The sequence below is a fragment of the Miniopterus schreibersii genome (assembly GCF_964146895.1).
Source record: "Miniopterus schreibersii genome assembly, chromosome: 3".
Classification (NCBI taxonomy): domain Eukaryota; kingdom Metazoa; phylum Chordata; class Mammalia; order Chiroptera; family Miniopteridae; genus Miniopterus; species Miniopterus schreibersii.
Genome location: NC_138103.1, coordinates 54,923,712 through 54,935,583, shown reverse-complemented (window position 1 = coordinate 54,935,583; position 11,872 = coordinate 54,923,712). Strand labels below are relative to the sequence as shown.

At 41.0% G+C, this 11,872-nt stretch overlaps 1 long non-coding RNA gene across 11 annotated transcripts in view; it reads right to left on the bottom strand.

The window, feature by feature from the left end:
* Window positions 1-749: 749 nt before the first annotated feature.
* Window positions 750-11,872, bottom strand: part of LOC308555171 — a 110,009-nt gene continuing 98,886 nt past the window's right edge. For 6 of the 11 annotated variants that reach the window (XR_013998497.1, XR_013998501.1, XR_013998504.1 and 3 more), the window contains exon 7: window positions 750-2,092. This is a non-coding gene — a long non-coding RNA (uncharacterized lncRNA). The remainder of the gene's footprint in view (window positions 2,093-11,872) is intronic. The other 5 variants (XR_013998498.1, XR_013998499.1, XR_013998500.1 and 2 more) reach the window with 2 other exon arrangements.

Here is an 11,872-nt window from a genome sequence, read left to right as displayed (position 1 = left end):
CACTTAGCTCAGTGCCTGGAACATCGTGAATACCCTGTGAACAGAGTGATGGCTCTTCCCTTGATGAACAAGCCAGAGGAGACATGGAACAGCCCTCCAAAAGCCCTGCCCCTGTGTGGAGTGGGACAAGGGCCAGGGTAAACAGAGTAGATGTTGGTACAAATCACAGGGCTGAACTGGTGAATCCAAAACAGCAGTTAAGAGGCCCAGTGCAGAGGACTAGACTATATATAAAGTATCCAATTGATTTGGATTCATTCTAAGTAGACCGACTATACACTAAAACCAATAGAGGTCCTATTCTGTTACCAAGACCCCTCTGTCTTTGCAGAGCCTTAAGAGCCATAGATGATGCCTTGATCACCAAGTGTTTACTGAACACACACCTACTGTGTACCAGGCACTGTGCTAGGCACCAGGAATACAGAGATGGTACTCTAGAAAATCTCCCAGAACAGGAAATAAATATCTACAATTTAGTACAATACAGGTTCATGACTCAGATTTCCTGAAAGCTACTTCACACAAACTGAAAGTGATAAAACAAATATACAATATCACCATCAGGAGTTTGGGGGCTCCTACTAAAGATGAATTGTATAACTGAAGTTATTGATCTAATTAGAGCAATTCCTTACTGAAAAGCAAAATAGAAGTTTTTAGAAATTAAATAAAAAGGGATAATATGAGAATTCCCATCAAATTCTTTAGGGGACAATATAATACCCCATTCAAAGACCACTTTAAATCCATTTTATATGGAGCAACATTATTTATTCAGTAAGAGGGAAACAGCACTTACACAATTCATTTCTCAGACAACACACAGTACTATTGGCAGTATGTATCGGCAGCTTAATTAAGAAGTCTGTTGATAATGTTAAACGCTGGCACATTTTCAATTTAGATGGACATTACTCGAGACAAAGACATGTCAATTGTTGGCTCATACATACCAAAATGTGTCACAGACACTACATAAAACGTCAAGTGTCTACAGTCACATTAGTGTTTTCACACAGGAAAAATCATGACTTACTCCCAGATCAGAAATAATTTTTTGGAAAAACTGTATAGTCACTCAACATAGAGGACAACACCATGAATACTGAAATAGCCAAATTTTCATACACAGCCATTTTCCAGGTCTGTTTGGCTCCTTCCCTGCCCTCTCTTGGGTCCATGAGCAAGGACCCCCAAGTTTGATTCAAACCTTCCCCTCCTCCATGCTAACAATTCACTCAGAATGGCAGGCCCCCGGGGCACTAAAGATAGGGCCTTTTGAGACAACAGATGTAATTCACCTCCCCAGTCCCCAAGAAATGTACAAACACAATATAGTTTACAATAGATAACCTACACCTAAGGGGAAAAAATAATTTCATTCAAATTAACTCCAACTATAATGTGTTAATATCTCTCAAGTGTACTAAATATTTTTGGAATCAACAAAAAGGGTCCTACCTATCAGAAGTCCAACAAGAAATGGAATTAAGATGTCCTGAATTGTTCACATTAGGAGTTTTGTTTTGTTTTTTATTAAACAAACTTAAAATATGTATAGAATACACTCTTCCATTCGTTTCCTGTCTTAGAGACACACTTAGGAGGAGATGATGAAAAAAAAAAAGTGCATTGAAACTAATTGTAAATCCATTGAAGGCAGGAACCACACCTTATTTGTCTCACTCGTTTTCCTTCCCCTGCTCTGTACAGTGATTCACATGTAGTAAGTACTCAATTAAGTTGGAGAGGCAAAGCATATTTCAATTCACATTAATTTGGAGGGGTTGCACTGATCTAAGGAGCAGCTGAGACGAAAAGCATAGGCTCAGTCCTTCCTGACTTCTGGCTAGTGAGGCACACACTGTCTTGAAAACTCCTCTGCCAAAGCTTGCTTGCATAGCACCGGCATCATTAATTGCTGGCAACTGTGGCATTCTTAGTGTCTTGACTTGTTTCCGTTTTTGCTGAAGGGAGCAAGATGATTCTCCAATGGCTGTTTTTCCAGGAAGAAAATGTGAAAGATGACTTGAAGCAGGTACTTAGAGAAGCAGGTATTCATCCCACCCCTGCCCTACAGACAGTGCATCTGTGAACAAAATGGAAACAAATTATTAATCCAAGCCTTTCTAAGACCAACTTGTCAGAGGTCTTTTGCTAATCACTAAAATTATTTAGCTCAACAGTTCAAAAACACAACAAAAATGCAGGATCTTTTATGGTGATAGTGCTGTTCAAAGTTTTCTTTCCTTACCTTACATAATGACTTTGAAATCCATGCCACCTCCAGGTCCAGATCCAGGTGTCACAAAATCAGAAACACTACATATCTGTGCATTTTGCAAACAAGGTTTCCCTACCCAAGTAAGGATTCTGTATTTTCTTTCCTTGCCTTGATAAACAGGAATAAAGTCCTTCCTGAAGTCCCAAGTCCTACGCCTTCGTGAATAAATCCCCTGCCTGTGTCCCATCGTGTAGCTCCAAAATGGATGGCTGGGAAATAACAGCTGCAGATGGAGAAGCCTGTTGTGAAGCAATCTGGCTGGGCAGGAGCATGCTTTCTTCAGCAAAGGCTCTGAGCTAACCAGGTGGGTAAAAGAGTTGTGTACAAACACTACCAGCATCAACTCCAGTGGCAAAGCCCCCGCCACCGTGAGAGCAGCATGGAAGGACCCCGGTAGGTCCCACCTTGGCTTTTCAGTCATATCCATGCGCATGTATATTAGTAACACTATCATGGACCAGGGATGACAGACACCTTTGCAAGAAACATTTCTATTCATTCATATGCTCAAGAGCTGCCGTCTCTCTGAATACTCCATTTCAGACCCACTGCAGTAAGATGTAAAGCCAACACAGATGAGCTTAGTCTTAACACATCTCACTAATTTACTAATTTACTTTATTTCTTTGGGTTTTTTAAAATAGGCCAAAGGCAACTGTATATGTGTTTAAAATGCCCGTTAGCTCATGAGCAAAAATGCCATACTACATGAGCATTTAAAATCCACCTGGAATCACCTTAGATTTTTCCTTCTCTATCCATTATATCAAACTTGTCCCTAAAGCCTATTACTTTTTAATTTGCATTATTTTTTTCAGTCCCTTTTCTTCTGAATTTCTACTAAATCTTCCCCCCCTTGTCAGACCCAGCCCCTCCACCCTGGAATATGACAGCCTTCTAGCTATGCCTAGGTTTCCTCGGCTATAGTCTCAACTCCTTCCAAGTGACACTTCTCCCACTGGGCCTCCACTCCCGCCATTCATTGCAGAACCCCTCTGAGCTGGGGCCCCTGGAGTGTCCACTTAAGAGGCTCAGAGTAGCTATGACCTTCAGCCCTCCCTCATCAGGCAGGCAAAAGAGAAGCAACCTCAGCCCACCAGAGAATGTGACTGGAATTCCTTTTTTGGCTACAAATACATTGAATTTGCTCCACACTCCATTATTTTTTCTCCCTCTATTTCCCTACTAATTCCAGACATACTGGCCAATCTTCAGAAGGGGCTTCTGCCCTGACTAGCTTTCCCATTTCCTACAATGCCGTGTGCCTTGCCCCGAACCTAAATCTACTTGGCTGGGGCCCTGATACCAACCCCACCTCAGATTCTATTCCAGGACTCCAGCTGCTGGCTGGGATCCAGCTGGAATCAGGTTGTCCACCACCATGACACCATCATTCCTAACTCTGAATCTCACCTGCTATCTACATGCTAGTTGCCCAAACCTCCTGAATTGGATCTCCTCAGATCCAACACTTTCCCTAAACCACTCTCAAGGTCATCACATCCTCTTGGTCACTAAGGACTGGACTGCTGGCCAACCCTAGTGCAGCCAGGCTCCCAATCCCTGATATACCTAGTCTTGGCTTCCTCCTGCTCCCTGGCAACCTAGGTTGCTGAGATACTGTATAGGAACCCCCTCTTTCCAACCCAGACAAATTCTAACACTATAATGTTTTTATAGTATCTATTGCTTCTTCATTCATTTATAAATTCACCCCCACTTCATTCCATAAAAAATTAAAGAGATTAACATTAATTTAGTTTACCAAAAAAATCTTACATGACTACCTCTAGTCCATCCCGGCCTGATTTTTGAAGTATACCACCTCATTTCCAAGTATCCAACATGAAGTCTCCGCTTTAGGCACAAAGGTCTACTGGCCTCTCAGCTCCTCTCAAATCTTTGTTCATCCCTCCCCACCACACCTTCTTAATTAGCTCTGCTTTCTTAATCACCTCATCTGTGACCTGATCTAAGAAGCATTCTCCAGGAAACAAATCCACATTGACTTATCCCTTATCTGGATTCCTCTGGAGTAATCAATATCACACAGTTTAAGTACTTGGTTTTCACTAAATGTTTTCACATGCATTAGCTCTGCAGACAGACTGCTAGTTCTCTGAGCACTTGGAGAAAAGCCACGTCCTGTGCATGCTGTGGTGCCTCCAAAGTACTTGACATCGACCTTTAGTGGGAGAGCAGTTCCACTTCCTTCTTCTCTCGACCCCTACTCTACTCCCCAACCTCACCCCATCAAAGTGGCAGTTACTGGACTCAACTAAACCTTTTAAAAGGGATAAGGTGTTTGGTGCAATGAGAGAAAAGGTTAGAATGTTGGCTGCTATAGCCAATGAGGCAAAGCAGGTCTGGAACTGCCTCCCACTTGGGAGATCCTCCCCAATACCAGCTCCCTGCCCCAGATAAGGCCTAGGATAGACTGATTTAGACTAGCTCTAACTTAAACCTTTATCTTTCTCTTTTGCTTTCCTCCTACCTCATCGAGCAAATTAGGATCTAAAGAGCTGGACAAAGGGATCAAGAAGGCCTCTCTGTGCAAGACACAACATTTCCAAGTAGCTCTACAAAGAAGAGCTGAGCTCATCAACACAGCATTAGGTTCAGGGTGGGGGAGGGCAGAGGGCACCCCCCAGAAAACAAATAAGAATATATGTGTATGCACTTGAGGTCTATCCTGTGCTTATCCCCTCCAAGTACCTGTAGCCCCAGGAGACACCTGAGTAGGAATCTGTGGGTCCATCTCAATATAACTGCTATCTAAGCATATTCTCAATAAATACTTGTGAATTGATTTTTCTATAGTAAATGTCTAAACATTATTAGAATAGACCAAGAATTCTAGGAAACTTTGAAGTTCTGGGTCAGAGTTGTTTATGACTGATGTATTGAATACATGCCTCACTAAAACCTTAGAGTAATTTTATTTCTACAAAGAACACACCTCTTACAGCATAGATCTTTGAGTCTGAGATCTTTTTCAGAGTGAAAATGTAAGCAAGACAAATCCTGGGGGATTTGCAAGCCTTCCTGCCAAAGATTAAAGCCAGTGGGCTTCTTCCATCGTGAAATTTTGAATTTAGCACTTGCAGATGACCAGAGTCCACTTAGAATCATGTAATAATCTTGATAGCACACATATTTTGAATATTTAAATATATCAATACACACACTATATACATATGTACGTAACCTTGGAAAGAAAGAAATAATGAATGCAGGATATCCCAAAGTCATAAGATCATCTGTCACTTATCCGAGTCTGTGGCCAAAACTTCACTTTGAAACAATGCTCTTAATTAGCATGTGATGCGGAGATTGCCAACTGTCCCTATTTCCCCTTTTATTAATAGAACCCTTGGATTTTGAGAAGTACATGGCCACAAAGAGTATAATTTCAGGCCTGGCGGCTAGCATGGCCTGCAGGATGTGAGTAGAAGTTAGGAGTCCAACATCTAGGGAATGCCTTTAAAGAGAATGCTTATGTGTCTCCGGACATATGAACGAGGCCAACACCTAGGGATAGCAGAGTAGTAAGATGGAAGTTTCTTTCTCCTTTATCCAACAGTCTAACCATATGCAGGTTGTAGCTGATATGACAGCTCCACTTTGTCAGGGAGCTCCTTCTAGTTTGCTTAAACCATTATATTTTAGTCTCTTAACCTGGATATAGGTTAGGCTGCTGGAACAAATATAGCACTATAATTCTCTTACTAGCTATGCAACATTGGACAAATTATTTAAACTCTACGAACTTGTTTCTTTGTTTATAGCTACTTCACAGGTTGTTGTTAGCAAATAAGACTGTCTTTTTTTTTTTATTTGCTTCCCATATTCCCAGCTTCTAATACAGAATCTGCATATAGTAAACATTCTATAAAAATTAATTAATATTGCTGTTCCTGTTGATATGCAAATCTAGAAAATTCCTGCCATACTTTAACAAGTAACCACTAGGTACTTCAAAAACAAAACAGCCTGGCCAATGTGGCTAAGTGGTTGAGCATGACCTATGATCCAGGAGATCGCCATTGGATTACCCATCAGGTTGCATGCCCCAGGGGGGCCATGCAGTAGGCAGCCTATCAATGACTCTCATCATTGATGTTTCTATCTCTCTCTCCCTCTCCCTTTCTCTCTCTGAAATCAATAAAGATATATTAAAAACAAAAAAACAACATTGAAGTAATACAGTTAATCAATATGGTATGCATTAGAGTGGTAACATTTTCTGACACGAATCTTAGAAAACATGGTTCTAACGAAAGGTTTTTAACTGACTTGTGAATTTATTTATATGAAAATACATATATGTTAAACCATTGGTTGTCAATTTAAAGAATTGCCTTTACTTTTAAAAATTATCTGCTTAAATTGGGCAGCCCTGGGAAGTCAAAGGCACATAGCCCCAATAGTATTGAGAATTGGTTCTTCCCCTTCCAGTTTTTATTGCAAGGTTCCATTGTGCATGCATACAATGTAAAAAAAAATGAAAGAAAGAAGAAAGAAAACCACCTGATTTTTATAACATGTTTATGGTTGTGAATTTGTATTGTAATAGTTCAGGTCTCATGAAAAATAATTCTTATGTCTTTCCAAAAAAAGATGAGCACTTCTTGCTTCTACAAAAATAAATGAATGAGAGTTTTCAGTAAAACATATTTCTCCTATTGAAGAGTACTTAATAAACACACACACACCTGGTGGCTTTCATTTCACCACAAGTGGCACCCATTTGCCAGTCATCGAAGTAATACAGCCTGATCTACTGAGGTGATGGATTCTGACAAACTGTGTAAGCCTGTCATTAAGGGGAAGATAGATTATAGTCTCTATTCAGGACATTATAGCGCTTACATTTCTCATCCATACAGCCTGTGAAACAAAGGGGAAAGCAACAAGATGAAAATAAAGTTGAACATGGGCTCACTGCTCCCCTCTCCAGTGAATGATACGAGCTAGTCACCAGTCTACACTTTCTACTACATATGCATAAAGTGTGATTTCCTTCTGGATAATATAAAGACCTTCCACAGAGGGCACAAAGATTATGCACAAAATTACCTACTCAGTAATTTAAGTCTGATTTGATGCCTGTGCCTCCACTTTCAAAATATTTTTTCTTCTTTTACTCTACCTATTTATATAGCCATTTTGCTTCTCTATAATTTTTTACTTACATACTTAAAATTCTCATCAGGATGGAGATTACATCTAGAGGAAAATTCATTAGTTAGGTGAACTGAAGAAGACAAGTCTGAATTAATGAAAAGTCTTAGGTATTGGACTAGTGTCAAAAAGATCATGATAACAGCAACATCTGATGTTTGAGAGATACTACATGAAAATCGCTGGGCTGAACACCTTATATGCACTATCTCACTGCATCCTCATGAATGTCCAGGAGGTATTATCATTCCATTTTCACAAATTATAAAACAAAACCTGAGCAACATTAAGTAACTTGCTTAAGGCCACATAGCTAACGAGTGATAGAATTACTTTCAAGCCTGAGACTGTCTGACTCCAAAGTCCATGAGTGTTACCCCCACCACCACACCAAACTGCTGGGGTCTTCCCTCAATCAATAATAATAATAAAGCAATATCTCAGATCAGGGTAGCAAAACTCTAAAGCACCGAGGAACTCTGCTTTAGTGAAAAAATGAGAAGTATTTGAAATTAGCTCACCAATTACTTTAGGTAGGTAATAATTATCTGCCATTTATGAAGTACATACTGCACACCAGGCACTTTTTATACATTAAATCTCACCCTCACAGTAACCCCATAAATTAGATAACTATCTTCATTTTACAGATGAGGAAAGATACTCAGAGAAGCTAAGTAATTTGTCTAAGGTCCCATAGCTGGTAAGAGGCACAGTTTGCACTATGCCAGTCTGCCACACTACCTCGCTACCTCTCCTGCAAGGCCTTTCTCTGGAGTGCTTGAAAACACTGCTTGTTAAAGTAATAGTGCCACCCCCCAGTAATTGTATTTATACTATGTATTAGCTCAGCAAAGCTTTCCTTCAGAGACAATGCAAAAGTAAACTTTAGCCTGGTCCTGCCCTCATTATCATAAATTCCAAATTTAGTGAGGTCCGTGTTAATGGGTTTTACTGTATATAAAAAAGAGTTTAATAGTCACTTAGCCCTGCTCCATTAACAAATCTAAAAAGCCACACAAAGGTGAAGGGAGGAAGAGCAGTGACCTCAAAACTAAAACAGATAAGAAGTGCCTGTAATTTGTACTCGAGCAAAAAGTCATAATACATAACATATGCCAATACAACAATATAGTCCAGATGCCAATATATGACAACAAATTCAACCCTGCAAGTTTAAGTGCTCTATTCATCAATTAAAGAAATTTAATCCTAATCAGATGTTCATATCAAGGAATATGGCCATAGCAAATCGGCAATAATAATTAAAAGTCCATTTCGAATCTCTTTGGTGAGCAGTGAAACGATCTAGCACAGCCAGGCTGCCTGGTCCTTTCTGCGGTGCTGTGAAAATGTGCACATTATGTGAAAATTCCTGGCTGTTTAACATGGTCCTCTCTGCTACTCATTTTGCCCTTGTTTCTAATGAAGGCATGCTTCCACATGTGCCCTGAGTGAGGAAAATGTACAAGCGTGACAGTCAGGCACATGTCTGCTCCCAGAGCCAAGTCCATGACACACAGCGTTTCCCACACAGACCATCACAGTGTGGCAAAGATTCCAGACAGATCCTACCTACTTTGGAGGGGCTGCCTAAAGCAGTCAGGATTCCACAGCTCTGTCATATTGCATAATTTTTTTTTCTTGTCTCTAGGTCTGCTTGTAAATGAGCTACCACTGGCCTCTCTGCAAAAAAAAAAAAAAAAAAAAGAGCCTTGGGACATGAGCAAAACAATCCAGGTGGAGGGCAGCCCAACACTTGCCCTGTGGGGTAGGTGGTGGAACCAGATTTAAGACAGCAAACATTTATTTCTCACAGTTTGCAGACTGGAAAATCCAAGATAAAGGTGCAAGTAGATTTGATTGTTGGTGAGGGTCTAGTTCCTGGCTTACAGACAGCCACATTTTTGCTGTATCCTCACAAGGCAGGGAGGGAGAGAAAGAAAGAGAGGAACCAAGCCTCAGGGAAGCAAGATTAGGAAGAGAGGACTTGAACTTTTTGCTTTGTATACGCTATTGTATTTATTTAGGTTTCCAAGAAAGTCCTCCAAGTTGAGACCCCCTTCCTCTCCTGCGTTCTGAACAAGTTAAGAAATAATATAAAAATAAAAGAAACAAGAGACTAAAATATAACCTTTATTACTAATTGAGGCCAGGGTAGACGAGGTAGCGTAGTGTGAAAGCCAAACCAAGCCTCGCTGTCTAAACTGTAGACTCAGGCCATCTCCACAAGCCAGTGCCATGCTGGGCTGGGTGGGCTCCCAGGCCCAGGGAGAATGTGGGCTCTTGGTGGGCAGGCCCTTGTCTGGGTAGAAAGGTGGCAGTAAGCTGAGCTGGCCCCCTTGCTCACTCCACATTTACCTGTTAGGTAAGTTCCTCTCCCTGTGGGGCAGAAATGTGGTCTGTCAAGTAGGAGCGTAGTCTTCATCTGTGACAGTAGTGCCAGTGGTGGCTGAGCTGAGGTTGCAACAGGTGAAAGAGTAAGTGGTGAGAAGGAAGAGGAAAGAAGTAGACAAGTCAAGGAGAATTAAAGGAAAGGAAACAGAGTAGGGAATTTGGGGAAATATTTTTTTTTTAAGGATGGGGCCAAAAAATGCCAAATGTGGCAAGCGGAAGAGACGAAATACTTTCCAGCGAGAGTCTGGGCACAGTGATGGAATCAAGGACACGAGGGAAGGTAGACACCTCTACCGGAGATGTGAATAAAACGGAAGAAAGAGGGAAAGCCACAGTGATTCCAGACAAGGAAGAAGGAAAGGAAGTTGAGTTCGTGTCATGGGATCAGTTTTGTAAAAAGGTGGAGAGATTCTAGGGCTAAAGCCAGACAACAAAAAATTAAACTCGCAAGCTGCCACGGGGCTGGCTATGCTAAAGTCATGACAAAACAGCAAAACCAAAACCAACCTGTAAATGTTTTATCATACTGTGATACTTTTGAGAAATTACATGATTTATTATTTATAAGACATTGCTTAGATTAGTATTGATGTATATATACTCTATATCATTCAACATCATGCATCATAATATTAGTTGATTCACATGCTCCTTTGTCCCTGGGAACCCTGAGGAATAAAGTTTTCATAAATAACAGTGGTTTAAGCTTGACTGGCCCTGTGCAATTTTTCATCACAATTCTGGCTACCATTACACAATATTCCCCAAACACAATGCAGTATAGTGTGAAATCAAATGGACCAGAGAAATTGGTAGAGGGATTCATAGTCTAAAAATCTGACTCCATACTTTTAACTGATAAAGAAATTTCTGCACTGGAAATGTTTCTGTATTTCCACTGATCTATTTCCACATCATGCTTTCAGTGGCCACAGAAGTCCTTCTGGTAAACAAATTCTTCTGGTAAACAGATTCCTGTGAGTTTAAAAAAAAAAAAAAAAAAAAAAAGAGGGAAAAGCTTCGTATCTTATAACAGTCCCCAAAGTTATATCCTTTACCAGGTTTTTCTTTTTTAATCAGGTTTTAAAGTTATGTTTCAAGTCTCCATTCCTCGGTGAGGTTTAGCTTTACAACCCTCTTCACTAGCCGTTTTTGACATCTTTTAGGTTTTGCAAAATGCGTTCTACAGCCCCTACTCGGCCTTCTCGGCTGCTATTAAAAGTTATACTGCATTTGGCTAAGTGTGGAGGCTGGCACCACAGAGGATCTATAATGGTGATTATCATGCAAATCAGCCTCCTGCAAGTCCAGCTCCTCCAGGAGGCTTTCCAGCTCTGCTTCCCCAGGGTCGCCTCATTGTCCCCTGGATAAAGCGAACTATCTTCGCTGCTGACACTGGACGCGGTCGGGATGGGTTCTCCTGACAGACATTAGTGAACAGCAATGAATCTTTCACTTGGGGTAGAAATATGATTTTATTTAAGAAAATAACAACCATAATTGGGCTTCTGTCACTTTAAATTTTAATGGTGAGAGTAATATGGAGGCTTCTGGAACTTTAAATTACGGCTTTCAGAAGCTTCACACTGAATCTTTCAATTATTCTCTGTAAGTACTTTCTCAAAGCATGTGCCACCATGACATTGATATCACAATTCAAATCTAAATTCAAAACTGACTGCGAGGCTATGAGCTATGTGCTGGCGTGCCGGCTGCCTCATTTTATCTCTGAACATCTGAGCCGGCGAATCAAGAGGCGCTCGCCCAGAGCCCAGCCAGCTGTTTGCCAAATATTCAAATACCCTGGCATGCAGAAGAGCCTTTCAGATTCCCCACATCAGAATTAGCGACGACCCCTATTTTTCTCATTAGCTCCTGGCTCACCTAGTGCTTTCACGCGGGCCCCTGACTCACTGGGCTGAGGGGCCTCCCCGCTCCCTCCCCGCCCAGGTCCCCACTCCAGCCCTTGGATCCAGTGTGTGCTGCAGAGGCAGCCAGTTCAGA